General features: G+C 44.6%; 1 protein-coding gene across 20 annotated transcripts in view; it reads left to right on the top strand.

Moving 5' to 3' along the window:
* The window catches only part of REPS1 (RALBP1 associated Eps domain containing 1), an 894,243-nt gene that overhangs the window by 614,664 nt on the left and 262,938 nt on the right, over positions 1 to 16,641 (top strand). The gene's annotated exons all lie outside the window — the stretch shown is intronic.

Raw genomic sequence — 16,641 nt, 5'->3', positions numbered from 1 at the left:
ACTTTTGAATTACTGTGCTGCTGATTACTCTTCCCCAGATCTAGATTCCTAATGTGTCCCATCCCCAAAATACCTCCATTTCTGCCAGCTGTCATGATCTCACCTGCCCATAGTAGGGTCTGCTGTGTCAACATTCTGTGCCACTCTATATCTTTCAAAGTATTTTTGCACACAATAACTAATATTATAGTTGTTGAGGGCATCCCTGGCAATATGCACCTCTCGTAAAAAAAAAAAAAAAAAAAAAAGAAAGTGCTGCAAATCAATATGCCCAATTTCCCACCTGTCGCTATTACATGCCGATTCAGGTCAATGGTTGAAGATCCCTTGTAGTTGGCAAAAAGAGAGAGACCAAAATAGCTGCATATTCAGACCACCCCCAAAGATTCAAAATCTATTTGTAAGACAGCAAATGATGCCTTAAGTCATCCCAACAGTGCATTGGTTAGTCGCTGCATATTATTTCTGGTTTATCTATGCGGCATATAGCCACTTTCTCCTATGTATATTTCGTATATGGTCAATTGCTAGTGACACGCTGATAATTATGGGACCTCTGGATGAAGAACCACCTACCCATGCAGTGATACGTTCTCTATACCTTAAGGGGGAAAGTCAACATCTCATCACTTAGCTATACAAATCTAATAGGGAACGCACAGACATCTCGTTGGTTCACCTTCACCATCTCGAGAAGGAGGACTTATCAAGACCTCTTCACGACACAGAGTAGTTTAAAACCTTGTATTTTAATTTTTTTTTAACATACTTTATTGATTTTATGGAATGTCACGCTGCGCGTAAGCATTGTTACAATTGGTACATAGGCAATTCAACAAAAATCAAATGAGCTTGAATGTAGTAATACCTACAGGTTACAATCCGGATATAGATGCTAACCCATATGGGATTTTGGCATTTTAGTATCCACCAAATCCAATAACAAGTTTACTGGCTAATTGTCCACCAAGGTCAAAGTAATAACAAAACAACCCCAAGTCTAAAGCCTTGTAGTCCCCTGAGACTGTTTTGAGGAAGGCGCGTTTAAAAAATATCCAATATTTGATCCTTCACAGGGCTTAACTTACACCCTCTTATTTAAATCGTGTTATCCGCAGCCAATTTCACTTGTCTTAGATGTTTTTACCCAGGTTGCTGACTTCCGGAACATGCTCCAGTCCTGCTCTAAAATAGCAAGTTTTTAGCATGCAGTACATGCTTCATTGATCATGGTCACAGAACTCAACACATTAAATTCATGGGAGGCTACTGCCTTAGGTGTTTTCTACAGGCAAAAAAGATCACGGTACGGGTGCATTTCACCAATCTCGCCCTCCTGTTGGCCAAGCATCTACTAACACTGCTCTGGAATGCCCAACAACCCCCAGCTCTCTCCCTGGGGCATATGGCAGTACTTAGATGGGGAGAAGCAGAAAGCTCTGCACTGCGTTCGGAGGAGGCCCGTCGTATACGCCGGCGCACTATTGCTGCTGCCTGGGACACTATGATTATACATTACAAGGAACTGGCTGAAGAGATCCGCCCCATCACCATGTTAGATTTATAGGCCTCAGGTCCCCGGCTATCCTCCCTCTCCATCACAAGACGTCCCCCCGCCAATTCAGGTTCGCAGCATTACATTATCATCACTTGTGCACCCCCTAGTTAGTTTTTCCAAGTTTTGCAACCCAACCCTATTATTCATTAGGTCCTCCTCATCCTTTTAGGACACATAGGGAGACAATTTTACATGGCAGCAGATAGCTGAAAGGTTCTGTCATTTTATGTTAGTGTGAGCCAGTGCAATTCACTTATAACCTATTGTTTGTGCAGGTACTGAACCTTGGTTTCTTGCATGTACTGTAATTGAAACGTGTCCAAAGATTGCTACCTGCTTTTTATTTGCTACAGTTGTCGATGTCTATATCAGAATGCCACCCATTCTTGTTCTTATCCTGCTACAAATGCTAATGCCTTTAGTTGATAAAAGCCCAATAAAAATGTCAATCATCATAAAGCCTTTTTGGACTTTATGATTGGACATAACAGCTGTTCTGCTATAAATCTATTCAGCAGTTGGAGGTAACTGCACTCTACAGGACTTTAGAGTGGTTTGCTCTGGCCTCGCTACATTTTTTACAATAACAAATGCATACAGAAGCAAAATAAATGAAGGTGGTTTATCTCCAAACACTCAAATGATCTGTGCCTTTTTTTACCTCTTTTACCCTTTTGATAACACTTTATTGAAACAAAGCACTGACTGAGACAAGCCACCCTGGACTTAATCACAATTTCTATAGATCAGATTAGCAATATTGCAGTAAGATCCTCTTTTTTTATCGGCTTGAAGAGAGCCACAAGATTGATTAATTGATTCTAGATTGAAAACAGAAATTAAACAATTAAATACGTGTCCTGTAGCATCCCAGCTCATTTATACCCTGTTAGATTGTTGCTGTGTTTGTTTAGTTGCCTAACACATAGAGAGTACTAAACATCAGTGCAGGTCCCACCTTCTAGATGGTCACTATACTGTCGAATGGGCGCAAGAGGTTTCTTTGGCTTGGATGATTAAGGGGGAGTGTAGACACCATGATGTGGGCTGATATTTGTATTGTGTGGCTATATCTGAAAAAAGGTGGTGCATGTTAAATCGTGATGAGTGTTTTGGGTGCTCATAGTGATACTTAACATTTGTTGCTGTGGAGAATAAATCCGCTCTTTCAATGCGACACATATACTGCCTCAGCTTTTTGAAAATTTAATAAAAAAGTGACTTTAAAAAAAAATACAGATCAAATGTCCATAAACAATCAGGAGCCACTTCCATCAGTGATAACATGTTCTGCTTATTGTAGCACTGCCTCTTTCTATGTAGATGACTCTCCCTTCTTCAAACGGTCCATGTTACCCTTACTTACCTATTTGCTCTGTCTGTAGTTGGAAAGATTAACATCTTTATCATTATGGCTGGGCAGTTACAAAACATTTAACACCATACGTTTATCGTAACCAAGCACCACATTAATACTACTACAGCTCTAGTCTCATTATTGTATATATTTTCATGTAATCAATCCATAAATAGAATAGCTAAAGTGCTTTAGGTTTGTCCAGACTCCTTCACAATAGTGAGGTAAATCTCATTTCTGACAGGATTTTACCCTTTTTATGTCAGACCAGTTGCTTACAGTGTTTATAGACTACGCTCTGGATATCTGGGTTTCAACAATTGCCTTTCTGCGATCAGCCTCCTTGCCCATTGGCCTGAGACTGTCAATCATGTCTTGGTTCAACAAAGTGGAGTATGTAGTTCTCATGTAATGCAGCTAGCCATTTAAGTATATCTTTCCACCTCCATTCCAGTGCTTACATTGAACTGCATGAGGATGCACTTTACTACTGTAGCCCTCTCTGTCCACTCCTGCTGTGACTCCCTCGTGTCTCACTCCAGCGTTCAAATATTGTGTGCCTAACCACATTAAATTCAAACCTTTTGCCTTTGCCAATGCTTGATTACAGCTTGCTTTTTAACAACAATGGCATGTGCAAGTAAAACCTGATATAAAAAGTTTCGTAAACAGATTCAGGTGGTAATTCCATGGCATTAGGGATATCCAGTAGAATTGCGTCTGCTATGAAGCCCCTCAGCATCATCGTCCCAAAGAAATAATGCACATCAAACCTTCCTCACTCTCTGCACCAGAACAGAAGCCTTCCTAAAGGAACTGTAAAGTTGACTGCAAATGCCACTTCTAGTTTCTCTTATTGAAGTCTCATACTACAAAAGACATATTCCCTCACATACGTTCTACATGGTCTAGAAAATGCAGATGAAACACTGCCTTAAAAGTCATTGCCTTCTTACATGTGTGAAACATCACCTTTTTCAATGTAAACATCAGAAGTCTTAAATTTATAGCTTTGATAATGTACACCCTCTTAATAGGGACCAACACAGTAACATTACTAACTTTGATGACATTGCCTTCCTTGATAAGTCACTGTTTCCTTGCCAGTGCTTGAAAAACCTTAGAAGCTTGTTTACATCTCACATATGAGAAAACATGCTCATCTGATTTATTTCAAAAGTTTATAAAGAAACTATTTTTATGCTGATAGGCTCCCGGCACACATTCATTCCCTACCAAAAATGGCAGACCTGAAAGCAATCACTGACCTGCGCATTATTTTCCATGGAAAGCTAGGCAAAAAGAATTCGCATCTGCCTTCACCACTGCATTTAAAACAGACTCTGTCCCTTTTCTGATGTTAATGCGACCAGGTTTGTCAGATTTCATACCTCCTTTGTGCTCTGGAAGCCCTAGATTTATGAATGTAAAAGGACAACCTTATGAAAAGCCTAGAATGGCCCACCTCTACAAGAAACCCCATTGCTGTGAAGCCCATCTCCAGGAAGGAATGTCTCCTCTGGACTGGTTTTGCAGGGGACTGTGATCCTGGGAATGAAAGATTGGGAAAATTCAAGAGCAGTACAGCAGACCTGGAATTCAAACTTCCTACCCACATCAGCTCTAGTGGCTTCCTCTGTTTCCTCTCCTGTGAGGTCACTCTGAGTCATGACAAAAGTGGAAATCTGGTCCACAGATTGAACTCCTCCATGAAAGCACCTGATGGTGGATGGCTTTGAAGTTTAGCCTCTGGCTGGAGTTCTACAGAGTTGGGTGAGTCATCCGATAGACAGATCAGTCCCTGATGCAAGGTTTCCACTTGGACATCAGGTGTATGAACACTTTTCTGTCCAGCATCTGGTTTCTTCTATCTCTTAAGGAGCGGGAGTTCCAGTTTGTTACAATGCAAGTATGATTCATACTTGTTAATGCAAGTCTCTGTCCAAGTGGAGCACTGACATTAAATGCATATAGTCAATAAGAAGTAAAATGCCTCTGCTTGGTCAAGCAGTGTATTGCAAAGAATCCTGAGAACTATTCCAGGCACTATTCTTCTGGAGACCACTGACACCTGTGGATAAGCTGCCATATTTTTACCTTGGTCTGATCTACTGGTGTCATACTCTATAAAGAGGTCACAGACTTTCAAAAAAGCCCACTGTATCCCACATCCTTATGTAGTTATTATTACAGCACTTGGCTTATTATTAAAATAGGCTTTGCCTGGGTATCTGAGGTCCTTGTGAAGGTGTTAAGCATTCCTTTTCCTGGAAGTGAAGAAGACCTTAGAAGATGGACTGGATCAACAGAAGGTAGACGATCCTTGACGTTTGTCAACTCCTTTAGACACAAAATCTACCCGAGGATGATTTTCACCTTAATAAGTGAAAGTCTTACTGTCATCACGTTAGTTGATTCTGAAGCCCAGTAACTTGTTCAGGCCTGGGTACCATTTTCCCCTTATGTTGAGTATGGTTCGCAAAGAGTCGCTTTTTCCTGGGGGCTCGAAATCATGTCATACAGATATTGGATCATATATACTGGTGGACATGAAGAGCCATGTCCATTGTTCTCAGAAACTACACTGGGCTCTGGATATGTTTAATAGGAGATATATCAACTCCCATGCCTGCCCTGACAGGTTAACTGCAGAAACCGGTAGTGAGATCCATAAATAGGCACTCATATGTAGGCTCCGTTTAAGACTTCCCTGAGAGAGCTGAATTAATCAATTTGAAGTGGTGTTAAACCAGCCACCCATAGACTTTATTAAAGTTGGGAAAGCCCCATCTCATTTGGAACCAGAAAAAGTTTACTGGTGGAGCCCTGGAATCCAAGGCCGTATTGACAATACCTTTCTCATCAGCACAACCTTTGTGTTTTTTTTACCCCTCCCCTTTCCACTACAAAAATGGGTTGAGTCTGGAATTTAGTGCTGCACTTGTGTGCTGAGAATCTTTGAAGCACCCTAGTATCCGGCATGACCTTGCAACAATTGTGGTTGGTAATCCCATCCTATTCCTAACCTTTACATGCAAAGAAGGGCTAAGGTTCATCTGTGCTAAAGGAAGGCTAGTTGAAGGTGGATGAGCATCCTCTGCCTCAGGAGTCCTGGATGGAGATAACCGATTAGTTTCTGGTTGTACCATTAATTGAATTTGTATGTTTGGTAGTATGTTTCGTGTCCCTGGTTAAGTATATAGGAGATATATCATCAACACAAAGCATTGGCATATTCCGTCTCTTTCTATTATTTGACACATAACACAAAATTAGAGGCCACATGATGCTCAAGCATTAGGGTAATGGGCTATGATTCCTATTCTGCTCAACCATTACCTGGATGGTGCACCATAGAGGACACCACAACAAAGTCACACTGATAAAGTATTATTTCAGACAGAAATGTCATTTTGTATTTTTAAATATTTTTGTCTTGGTGGTCAGTATTGATTATGGAAAGCAGACTATAACTTCTACATTCCTGTGAGACCTTTTCAGGTTTTCAACAATCATGATCATGATCTGTGCTCAAAGGGAGGTAGGGTAGTTCTCCTTTCCCGATATGCTCATTGTAAAACATGAACAATTTGGGCACCAGCATGGGCATTCAGGGCTGCACACCGAGTCCCTTGGCCATACTGATCCGGTGTGTTTCTTAAAAGGGGACTTACCAAACAATTCATGATATACCTAGCTGCTCCATATTCTGCTCCATATTATTTACATGAAATGAAATATCCATACCAGAGTGGTAATAAAACATTTAGTCCATCTCTTCCAGATCCCGGTATGACCGTTTATAGAACTGGGAAATACATCGAGATAGTAATATTCAGTAGTTGTGTACCTCTCTCTGTGGAGCTAATATTGGTTCAGTATTTACTTTTATGGGATCTTTAGTTTTTCCACTTCTGACTAACTTCTTTCACTATTCAGCTAGCCATGATTTTCGATCCATTACATGATTTACCTTTCTGCTTCCTTGTAAAATTTGTAACTCTGGGGCTTCTCTTCAGCTGGGAGGTTGCCATTACCAGTGGATTCATAATTCAATCCTGCTCCACCAGAATCTTATTATCTCACAGTAGTATTCCATAGTAATAATACAAAATGCCTCTTCTGTATCATACATTTGCCTTCGTTATGGCTTAAGTGTTGCCTTGGCTACTACATCATTGTTAGCTGAGCTTTTGTTCTGCTGAAAGTATTTCATCCTCTCGTCCAGTTTAAACCTCCAATTAGCTCAAGCATTAACTCTTATGTGTTCCTTAATTGTTATTAAGATAGGGTCATGATCAATTAGTGACCAGAAGCAATAATTTAAAAAAATTATTAAAAAGCATATTTCTTTTGCTACATTCATATCTCAAGGCGTTTACAAGTTCCTAATAATCTATTGTTCGAGGCATATGAGCTGCAGATTACACACTTTTGCATAGATCGCCATCTGGTGTTGGGCCCGGATGTTTGCAGTTTGTTTTTCCTCTTGTAAAGTCTTTGGAAGTCACAAGGTCGGTGACTCCTCCCTTGGTTCGTATTGCGCATGGGCTTCGGCTCCATCCTCAGATTGTTTTTTTCCGCCATCGGTCTCGGATGTAATACTTCGCACTCCGGTTCCGAATATTCCAGTTCGACGATCGAAGCGGAATCCTCGCTCTCCGCGGTATTGTTTAGATACTGATCTCCTCAATCACCTTCTTCTTCGACGCACCTTCGATTCCAGTCATCGACGGCTGCCTTCGGGCCTATCCAGGCTCCGGTCCCGGCTGATGGAAAGAACTCCATTCAAGAAGTGCCCTCGATGTGGGTCCAAATTCCCCCACACCGATCTTCATGAGGTGTGCAACCTCTGCCTCTCCCTTGAACACGAGGCTCGAGACTGTCCCGCCTGCAAGTCTTTTAGATCCAAAAAGACTATTCGAGATCGAAGGGCCAGCGGGAAAATGGCGCACTCCTCGACTTCCGTTCCGGTCGACCTCTTCGGGGACGTCGTCTAAGCTCCGGGACACCAGCACACCGAAGAGGACCTCGTCAGTGCTTCCGAAGCAGACGACTCGGATGTGGAGAACATCACCCCAGCGCAGAGGGTTGTGAGTAAAATACCCCCTCCCACACCCGCGCCCACACCCAAAAAGGCTTCGGTCACGCCTTCGGGCCTAGGCAAGACCAAAGACACTGCTTCGAACACCCCACCTTCGGGCCCGGTGACGAAGCCAGTAAGCCTTCCGGCGGCTCGGGCTCGAGCCAGCCTGCCAGCGGTGCCGAAAAACACCCTTCGGCACCGAAGAAAAGATCAGCCTCTACCTCGACATCGAGCTCCACACCAAAGCCCAGCCTCTCGGTGCCGACCAAACATCATAAGGCCCTCTGCACCGACACTCCCGCGTCGAAGCCTGTCTCGGCACCGAACAAAATATCGGAGGTTCCCAAAAAGCACGGCACAGACAAGCCTACGAAGCCGTCGGCCCCGAAAACGTCGGCGCCGACCGAACAACCAGTGTCGCAAGAACTTTTTACACCGGATCCTTTGCAAAAGACACTTACCAAGGATCCAAAAACTGGACATTTGGCACTGTCTTCTAAAAAGAGACATTTGGACAAACCAGCTCCACCTCCACAGAGGAAGGACTGTGCTACTTCCCCTTTCAGAGTGCCTTCCCCACCTCCTCCACCCTCTTCACCTCCACCCCCTCCACCTTCTCCACCCCTGCCTCATCGCTCTCCGACCCCGTCTCCAGACCATGATGATCAGGGGGACCCATACTACGACCCAGCAGATGTGCCACAAGACCCCACCCCTACAGGATCCCCAGACCCCTGGGATGATTATAATAATCCAGACATTCCAGATGTCCCACAAGATGACCTCTATCCATCCAGGCCATCTCCACCAGAAGACTCACTAGGTTTTCACCACCTATTTCAGAGGGCGGCACATTATCACGGGGTAGAGCTACACACTGACCCAGAGGAAGATTTCCTCATAGACACCTTTGATACTGCACATAGGTCTACTGCTATACTACCTATGCTCAAAGGGGTAATAAAACATGCGCCAGAGGTTTTTAAAGACCCAGTCAGGGCTAGGGTCCTAAACCCACGCATAGAGAAAAAGTATAAAGCTGCCCCAACAGATCCTGCCTACATCAAAGGGCCAGTGCCACTGGATTCCCTAGTGGTATCCACCGCACGAAAGAGATCAAATTCTCAGGCGTCAGACGAAGCACCACCACCTGACAAAGAATCAAAGCTCCTGGACGCGTCAGGAAAACGCACTGCTTCACAGGCAGCCAATATATGGCGTATCGCGAACACTCAAGCGCTATTGGCCAGATACGACATAGCGCATTATGATGAACTAAAAACCATCATGCACCATCTCCCAGATAAATATAAAAATCGGGCCAATGAATTAATTCAAGAGGGTAAGACCATAACTAATACCTCTATACGCTGTGCCTTAGACGCAGCAGACACAGCCTCCAGGGCCATGAACACCAGTGTCCTACTCCGTCAACACGCTTCGCTGAGAGTTTCAGGCTTTAAACCTGAGGTACAAGCCTCCATATTAAACCATCCATTCGATCAGGAACATTTATTCGGTCTAAAGATAGATGAGGCCCTCGAGAAGATGAAAAAAGACACAGATACGGCAAAATGTATGGGAGCCCTACAGTCACACCCTCCTAGGCGCTCCTTTCGCCGCTCTTCCTTTCGGAGCACGGGCAGAGGCTACTACTCAGATAGCGCGTCCACGTCCTACAAATCCCCTCCTCGGTCCACCTTCACAAAAGGTTATTAAAGAGGCGGCTATAGAGGCAATAACAATAAAGGCAGAGGCAAAACAAATACCGCCCGTTCTGCCACACCGCCTACCCAATGACTTTCCCCTGCTCCCCCCAGACCATCCCACTCCGGTCGGGGGCAGACTACAAAATTTCCTTCACGTCTGGGAGTCCATTACATCAGACAAGTGGGTGACCCAAATTATTCGTTCAGGGTACTGCCTAGAACTTACATCTACCCCCCCAACATTCCACCCAGGCAACGCCCAATGTCACAAGAACATTCCACGTTACTAAAACAAGAGGTAATCTCCCTCCTACAAAAACACGCAATAGAACAGGTCCCCTACGATCAGCAAAATGTAGGGGTCTACTCCCTATATTTTCTGATACCAAAAAGAGACGAGACTCTACGACCTATCTTAGATCTCCGGCCTCTAAACACATACATACATTCGGACCATTTTCACATGGTAACACAGCAGGTACTTCCGCTCCTCTCCCAGAACGACTTTCTCACCACACTGGACTTGAAAGACGCATACTTCCACATTCCGGTCCACCATGCCCACAGAAAGTACCTCAGATTCGTAGTGGACGGGCAACACTACCAGTTCAAAGTGCTCCCATTCGGGGTCACAACAGCACCACGGGTATTCACCAAGTGCCTAGCAGTAGTGGCGGCACATCTCAGAAGACAGCACATTCACGTCTTCCCGTATCTGGACGACTGGCTGATAAAAGCCGCGTCCTACAACCAATGTGTACACCACACCGCCACTACAATCCAACTACTTCATCAACTAGGCTTCACAGTGAACCACCAAAAGTCCCAGCTAACACCATCCCACATAAAGCAATACCTCGGTACCACCATAGACACCTCAAAAGCCATAGCCTACCCCAATCCGGCCAGGATTGCAAGCATTCAGGCTTTGCGTCAAAAATTCATACTTCAACACTCCCTCCCAGCAAGAGTGTTTATGCAACTGATAGGGATGATGGCCTCTTGCATTTTCATAGTGCCTCATGCAAGACTCCAGATGCGTCTACTCCAAGAGTGCTTAGCGCGCCAATGGAACCAGGCCCAGGGGCAACTGACAGATCTGGTGTTGGTAGACGGTCGCACCCATCGCTCTCTGCAGTGGTGGAACACCATAAATCTTTCCAGAGGTCGACCGTTCCTGGACCCGGTTCCACAAATAATCCTGACAACAGACGCATCGCTCTCCGGCTGGGGAGCTCATCTACTACACCTCACAGTGCAGGGCACATGGACGCCGCAACAAAAGTTACTCCACATCAATCATCTGGAGTTACTGGCAATCTTTCTAGCCCTAAAATCCTTTCACACACTGATTTTAGGCAAGGCAGTCCTTATCCGCACAGACAACATGACCGCCATGTACTGCATCCAAAAACAAGGCGGCACACACTCTCCACAGCTCTCTCAACTAGCACAGAGCATATGAAGATGGGCAATTCCACACAAAATCTTTCTCCTAGCCCAGCATGTCCCAGGAGTCCAAAACACCATGGCAGATCTGCTCAGCAGACAGACGCAGCAGATCCACGAGTGGGAACTTCACCCGCAGGTTCTTCACCCGTTCTTTCAGATGTGGGGGCATCCACAGATAGACCTATTCGCCACCCACAAAAACAAAAAATGCCCAAGCTTCGCCGCCAGATACCCACACCCATTGTCCAAAGGCAATGCGATATGGATGAACTGGTCAGGCAAATTTGCATACGCCTTTCCACCTCTCCCACTAATTCCATTAGTGGTGCGAAAGCTACACAGCACTCCCTTACACTCATTCTAGTAGCTCCAACATGGGCCAGACAACCATGGTACACCACGCTGCTGGAACTCTCAGTAGTGCCACACCAAAAATGACACCTCTCACCATGCCTCCTAACCCAGAACCATGGAGAGCTCAGACACCCGGACCCAGCTCAGCTCAACCTTGCGATCTGGCTCCTGAAATCCTAGAATTCGGATACCTTAACCTTCCCCCCCCGACTGTATGAATGTTATCAGAGAAGCTAGACGTCCTACCACTAGAGCCTGCTACGCTGCCAAGTGGAAAAGATTTGTTGTTTATTGCCATAACAACACAATCAACCCTCTAGACGCATCCATACAGCACATCATATGCTACTTACTACACCTACAAAGATGTAACCTAGCATATACATCCATTCGGCTACACCTCGCAGCAATTGCCGCTTACTTACAAAACAGACAGCACCTATCACTTTTCAGAGTGCCTGCCATTAAAGCCTTCATGGAAGGCCTAAAACGAATAATTCCCCACAGAGTGCCACCCTCACCTGTGTGGAACTTAAATATAGTGCTCACAAGGCTAATGGGACCGCCTTTTGAACCCTTGCATAAATGCGCGAACTGCAATTCCTCACATGGAAAACCGCTTTCCTTGTAGCCATCACCTCCCTTAGAAGGGTCAGTGAAATACAAGCACTTACAAGAACCTTTTCTCCAAATGCACCCGAACAAGGTTGTCCTACGTACCAACCCAAAATTCCTACCCAAAGTCATCTCACCCTTTCATCTAAACCAATCGGTAGAATTACCGTTTTTTTCTCGCAACCTCAAACTGTTGCAGAAAGGGCTCTACACACACTGGATGTTAAAAGGGCCTTGCTTTACTATATCCAGAGAACACAACCTTTCAGGAAGACAAAGCAATTGTTTCTCTTTCTCTCCACTTCATAAAGGCAACCCCATCTCTAAATCAGGGATAGCTAGGTGGATTGTAAAATGCATACAGATTTGTTACCACAAAGCAAAACGCACGCTATCTGTTCCCCCTAAAGCCCACTCTACAAGAAAGATAGGGGCTTCTATGGCTTTTCTAGGGAACATCCCATTAGATGATATCTGCAAGGCAGCTACATGGTCAACACCGCACACTTTCACTAAACATTACTGTGTAGATGTGCAAACCAAGCAACAAGCTAGTGTGGGCCAGGCTGTACTAAAAACACTATTTCAAACCACTGCAACAGATACCGGTGGTCGCCGCTAAGGTTAGGAACTGCTATATAGTCTATGCAAAAGTGTGTAATCTGCAGCTCATATGCCTCGAACGGAATAATCTATTTACCAGTATGCATCTGTTCTTGGCATGTAGAGCTGCAGATCTACACACGCCCACCAGCCTCCCCGGCTACCTGTATCTGTTCCAGTCTATCTTATTTAGATACAACACACATGGGTTTCTTCACTGTTATTACTACGCTCCATCTTTCCCTGTTGGCGAAAAACAATCTGAGGATGGAGCCGAAGCCCATGCGCAATACGAACCAAGGGAGGAGTCACCGACCTCGTGACTTCCAAAGACTTGCCAAGAGGAAAAACAAACTGCAAACATCCGGGCCCAACACCAGATGGCGATCTATGCAAAAGTGTGTAGATCTGCAGCTCTACATGCCAAGAACAGATGCATACTGGTAAGTAGCATATTCCTTATAGTGTTGAGTGTATGTGCTTAGTCTCTGGTTTTTTTTTTAAACAGACTTTATTGGTATTTTCAGTTCTGTCTAGACATTCCCAATACAAATCTTATTCTCATGTCACCGGTAATAGCATTCTAGTCAAAGGTTACTTAGCTAGGTTTCATCTGTTCTATCTGCTTGTGCTTAGTCTCTGATGACCTGCTTATCATGAATGCGTATACTTGCTTCAGGATCCCAACATATTAGGACAGCATGTAGCCAGTCTTATGCATAATTATCTCCTCCATAAACTCTGGGTCATGTTTGAGCACGCGTGTTCTTATCAATACATCCTTGGACCTCTTTTAACTTCACCATGGTCATTATCTGCCTGCGTTGGACAGCTGTATTTATGATTGCATATGAAGGTTGGGGACAGACTCACAACTAATAGTTAGATGTTATAGCTCACTACTTGCCTTCCATATGGATTGTTACTATAAGAGTATAGTTATTATAATGTAAAGTCTCGGGCGATGGGGCAGTAGGGCTCTTTACGTCGAAGATGGCACAGAGAGTTATGTGGAATTCGCTTTATCATGCTCTACAGTTGTATAGTTTGTTAGGAGGCAATCGGTTACCCCATCAAGCAATCGTGGTTTCCATGTTCCTGTTGGTTGTTTTTGATTCAGGAATCAAACGCTTTGCACTAGAGTAATAATATTTTTGGTGGCAGCTTGCAAAACACTCATATGAGGATTTTTGCGCTGCAGCTGGTGATTCTGGATACACCTGTTTTCGAATGTGTGGTCAACCACTAATAGTCTGTGCTATTTTTCATGGCCTGTTTTCTTGGCAGGTGTCCTGTGGTTGACATATACTACTGTATCTTTAGTTTATGATGGATACTTCTAGTTTTTTTTTAAGTTCAAGAAATTTGTATTATGATTTTATGAGAAACAAGTTAAATAGTATGGGATTGTCCATAGCTAGTGTAAAATTGAAAAGGAAGTTATACAATTCAGGGAAGCATGGGTTCTTTAGTGTGATTACTGAGTAGGTTGCAGATATGAATAGTACATTGGTGGACGGAAATGGTTGTTTGTGCATTGAGAAAATTGTTTATCTGTGATTCATGTGATGGGGTCCATGAATACTGGGTTGATGATCTGCAGGTTTTGTCATCACCAGATGCTTTAGTGTTGCCTATTGTGAGATGTGATCTATTTAGGTAGTCTGTTTGGGGAGGCCAGGTTGCACAGAGTGCTAAGAGATCCAGGTTATCCCCAAATTTGGTCTTAATCTTGTCCTGTGACAATTGCAGAGAGATCCAACAGTGGCTAAAGGCCAGTACGTCTCATGTCTTCCAGTAGGTTGTGAGTTTTTAAAAAGATAAAGTACAGAGGAGATCTAAGACTTTGGCTTCCTACCTTGTTTCTTGAGGATGGTGAGAAGATTATGTGAGATCAGACAGCCCTGCAGTGAAAATCGTTTAGTAGTGGGGCCATTTGGACACTATTTAGGTGATGCTACCGCAAAGGTGCTACACATCTGTTCTAGACTACCTCTCCCAGTTTACAGAGACCTCAATAGAACTATTTCAAACTTTCTGTGGACCAGAATACACCACAATCTCAACATGTAAAATACTTCCTGAAGTACCTTTATTAGGGTCTGCTTTCCATATTTTAGCATGTATCAGGACTTATTCAAGCATTCCTATGACTTATTTTGCCTACATATTAGTTGGTATCCTCTTGGGTTAAGCACAAAGCTTCTTTAATATTCCTAGTTCCATTATTAACTCATTCAACAACTAGATTCTGAAGTCCAGAGCAGAACCAGCCATACCTTTAGTGACCAATAAAGGGCTAGCAAAATTTGGCAAGCTATACAGTATCACCAGAAGTGACTGGATCAACAAATCTATCTTGTACATCAAAGACATTAAAATAACAACCTCACTCCTAGTCTGGGCTACCTGGGTCCACCATTGCATATTTTAAATAAAGAGCTGTTTAGGAATGACATGTTCACACCCTACTGTTATTTTCAAGACTCATAACCACTGGGTGACAACAAGGCTTCTCATTATACATCTATCATGGACAACATCTGCAACCCTTTGGATAATTTACCTTCTGGTAAGTGCGACACTTACAGTACAACATTACACAAACATCACCCAGGAAATCAGCCTTATGAATGTGCAGGAATATACATATTCATTTAAAACAATACCCATATCTCATCAAACTTGGCCACCCTACAAACTTGGCCAGAAAACCTAAACTGCCAAATCGAAGAGGAGGACTTGAATTTGTCAGTTATCCTGTTTGTATACTTTATTCTTCACAAAGCTATATGATGCCTGCCTTGTCTAGCAAAGCTCCTTGACTGACACCTGCTGATGATGGGCTGATAGCAGCACAACTATTGAACACATGGGGGGGTGTGGCCTAACAGCATGGCTGGCTAGACGCGTTGTGTTGGAGCTCCTGCCCCAGATGAAGTGATCCTTCAATAATCCTGACGGAACGGACACCATCCCGAGGGTGAAAAGAGTGGCAGAAGGTCCCCTTCGTAAAAAGAGTAAGAAACGGGGGCCACTGGAGCACAGAGACGGGGAAATAGTTGTTCGGGACTCCGGGGGCGAGGCGGCCTGCCTGACTTTTAAATGGCGCACCTGTCCCTCGCGGCTAATTTAGTGAAGGCCCCAGAAGACATCGGAGCCTGGATTGAGGGCCCTGTGTGGAGCGGGGCCCCAGCACGTCGAGGTAGCTTCGCTGGGAGGCCTGCGGTGCGTGCGACTCTGCCAGAGCCCAGAGCTGGCCGATTGAAACCTCGGCGGCGAGACGGGCTACCTACCTGCTCCCGAATTTCGAATTAAAGAAGATCCCAGAGGGAGTTGAAACCCTGATCGAGGGCCCTGAAAGGACTGGTGTCCCCCGTGAGACGAGGCAACTTCGCGGGGAAGTCCCCCGAGACGTGTAACGCTGCCGGAGCCCACCCGTAGTGTGTGAGGAGTGGCCGAAGATTTATAGGCCCCAGCGGAAAGAGTGGATGGGTGGAACCGCCAGAGCATAACAACCTGTGCTCAGCTACTAGAGGCCCAACTGCATTAAAATCTTAGGAATGGGTGCAGAAATGTCTCTGGGAGGCCCAGAACAGCTGAGGGCACGACCCCCTGGGCCCTGATTGTAGGAAGACCGGGCAGGCGCTGCTTGGGCGCAAGATCCATTCCTGCCATAAAGCTGGTGAGGAGTGCCGGGAGCGGCTGTCCGGGGTGGGCTCCCAGGTGTAACCTGGACATATTGGAACATTTGCACAATCACGGGGCAGATATCACATGTCAGGTCCATTACGAGCTATTGCAACATGCGAGATAATGCAGGCCACGTGGTAACACATATTAATGAGTCGCATTTGGGCTGGTTCCTCCATTAGTCTTGTTGAGGAATTGGAGAGTCTCCCGGTGA

Source organism: Triturus cristatus, chromosome 6 (assembly GCF_964204655.1).
Source record: "Triturus cristatus chromosome 6, aTriCri1.1, whole genome shotgun sequence".
Taxonomy (NCBI): Eukaryota; Metazoa; Chordata; class Amphibia; order Caudata; family Salamandridae; genus Triturus; species Triturus cristatus.
This window is presented reverse-complemented; position numbering and strand designations above follow the sequence as displayed.